This window comes from Eurypyga helias, unplaced genomic scaffold (genome assembly GCF_000690775.1).
Source record: "Eurypyga helias isolate BGI_N326 unplaced genomic scaffold, ASM69077v1 scaffold25469, whole genome shotgun sequence".
Classification (NCBI taxonomy): Eukaryota; Metazoa; Chordata; class Aves; order Eurypygiformes; family Eurypygidae; genus Eurypyga; species Eurypyga helias.
Window position 1 is genome coordinate 5771 of NW_010274401.1, and position 2781 is coordinate 8551.

The 2781-nt window shown below is 51.8% G+C and overlaps 1 protein-coding gene across 1 annotated transcript in view; it reads right to left on the reverse strand.

Annotated features, from left to right (window-relative positions):
- NECAB2 (N-terminal EF-hand calcium binding protein 2) overlaps positions 1-2781 on the reverse strand; it is a gene marked incomplete at both ends in the record, with an annotated part of 22483 nt that overhangs the window by 5716 nt on the left and 13986 nt on the right. The gene's annotated exons all lie outside the window — the stretch shown is intronic.

The window sequence follows — 2781 nt, forward strand, 5'->3', positions numbered from 1 at the left end:
TAAGATGTTTTAACAGCAAAACTGACCTGCTTCAAGCACCCAGGACCCCTTCCCCAGTACAGCCCTGCTGCTCCCTGCCCTGCCCATGGCATGGTCCTGCTCCTCCATCTCCTGACAGCCACTCGCAGAGGCAGGACATTAGCACAACCAAACTGACACCAGTACAACCAGTCCAACCAGTCCAACACTGGCCAAACACCAGTCCAACACCAGTCCAACTGGTCTGACCTCAGCCTAACCAGACCAAGACCAGCCCAGGCCAGCCAAGCCACTGGCCACACCAGGTCTGGCTGAAGCTAACCACTCAGCATCAGAGCTAAAAAAACTCGCCGTGAGAAACAAGACTCCTCTAAACCCAAGCTCAGCAGCATCGTTGTTTCCCCAGACTCTTTCCAACCCATTAGTGCCTGTCGGGACAGAACGTGGCCCAGGCAAATCCCTGCCAGGCAGCCCGTCCCTGCATGCCAACACCTCCTGGCCCTGGGCTCGTCCAGGACTCATGACTTTTTGGTGCCATAAGAAGGGGATGGATGCTCCTGGCAATGACCCGACTCAGGGAGTGATACCGGAGCGGTCCCAGCACCACCAATTATCTGAGCACACAGCAGCTCAGCATGAGTACCCCAAGCTCCCCAAAACAAATTATTCCTGTTGTATGGTGAAGCGATTAACAAGGGTTATTTCCATGGCAACTGGAGCGGCTCTGCAAGAACCCGGAGGGCCTTTATCTCCTATTTTAAACCATAAAAGAAAAATGATCTGAAGAAAAACGCTTCTGGGGAAACTGGTCACAGAGCTGATTTCTCACCTCTGATTTGGTAGAGAAGCATGAGTTTCTTGACGGCTTCTTGAGCACCCAACAAGTGTGGTGGTTAACGACTTCTCCCTAACACAAAAACTTGCTCCCCTCCCTGTCACACTCACGGTGTTTCTGGGGCACGCTCACGACTTGCTGATCATTGCCAGCCAGTGATGCTGAAGCTAATGGCCATGCAGTGCATTCGTGGTCTCCTGCAGCTGCTCACTGTAGCACCACTCGGTCACGGGGGGGGACACGTGAGGAAGGCAGGGGTCGATGCACTGTGCTGTTCCTTCATCAGCACAGCCCACCCCAGGACACTAGTCAGAGATGGAACTGGCTCAGGGCACTCCACAGGCTGCAGCAGATGTGCATGAGGACCAAATACTGGGATGCTCCTCGGGTTTGGAGGATGCACTCAGCAGCACACATGGAATCCTGCCACCTTTTCAGCCTTTCTCCAAGCAGGACCATGCTCCTGTCCACAGCCCCAGTGCTCCCCAGCACAGCCCAGTGTGCTCCACCTGCACCACCATTATCTGACAGCCAGGTCAGAGGGACAAAAGGCAGCATCGGTACAGGATACAGGGAGATGCATCAGAAGATCGGGCAGGAGATAGGGTGATCTCCCTGGCTGGGGATCATCAAGTCTCAGAGACACAACCCTTCACACCAAGTGATTGCCTTTTAGTTATCTCCTTCCTCCATGGCCTGGAGATGTTTGAAAACAAGGTCAGTTGTCTTAGAAAAACCTGCTCACTTGCTGGTCGTTAACAGTGAGATTCATAATGCCCTGAGACCAAGTGCAGACGGTGCAGCCCCTCTCGCCCATACAAATAAGCACGGGACGATGAGTGCGATGGAGCCATGTCCCCATCCGGGCCACCTTGAGACCACCTGCCTTGCCAGGGAGAATTGAAGATCATAGAATCACAGAATGGTTTAGGTTAGAAAGACCTTAAAGACCATCTAGTTCCAACCCCCCTGCCATGGGCAGGGACACCTTCCACTAGACCAGGTTGCTCAAAGCCACATCCAGCCTGGCCTTGAAGACATCCAGGGATGGGGCATCCACAGCTTCTCTGGGCAACCTGTCCCAGTGCCTCACCACCCTCTCCGTGAAGAATTTCTTCCTGATATCTAATCTAAATCTACCTGTTTTCAATTTAAAGCCATCCACAACTCCCTCACTCTCCCCTTCAGAATTTTGCCTTATTTTACCAGGGTGTCGAGCAGCAGGTGCTATGCCATGAGACCACACAGACTCCCAGGGCTGTTTCCTTGCCTGCTACAGAGGGGTATGCTGCTGGGCTTTTTGGACTGGGGTGGTCAGTGCCACCATGTCGAGCTTCGACATCTCCTGACAAGCCCTGCGCAATTTTCCCTCACCCCATGATGAACAGGCAGCGTGGGACTGCGGATGTGGCAGCTGGTGGAGCACCCCACGAGGCCCGCTCTAGGGGAGGCGCAGGCACCACCGTGAGACAAATAAACAGCAAGAGAGCCAAGGGAGTGATGTGAAAACATTTGTTGAGCATTTGAATTGAGGAAAAAAAATTGAATGCAGTCACAAATATTCCTGGATAGATGGATGATGTCTCTTCTCCCTAGAAAAATACTCACAACTTGCTCAGAATGGGCAATGTACACTATATATGTGCATTTTTTTCAAGCACCATCTTATATATACACACAGATGTACACAACACATCTGAACAAGTCTGCATAGACAGTGTATTAAATTCACTGTCAAAGTACCTCCCCCTTCATCTTCTTCTGCTGGGATGCTTCCGAGAGAGCCCCACACGGGGCCAAATCCGCCCCTTCGCCCAGGCAATTATTTTATCATTTAATACATCTTCCACTATCCACAATCTGGCTAAGGAGGGTGTATTAAATCGATAAATCTCCTTGGCCTAGACATATCATTGCATTTGGGATCTGAAACAATTGCTTTTGCGGTTCCCCCCCCGCCGTGGCTG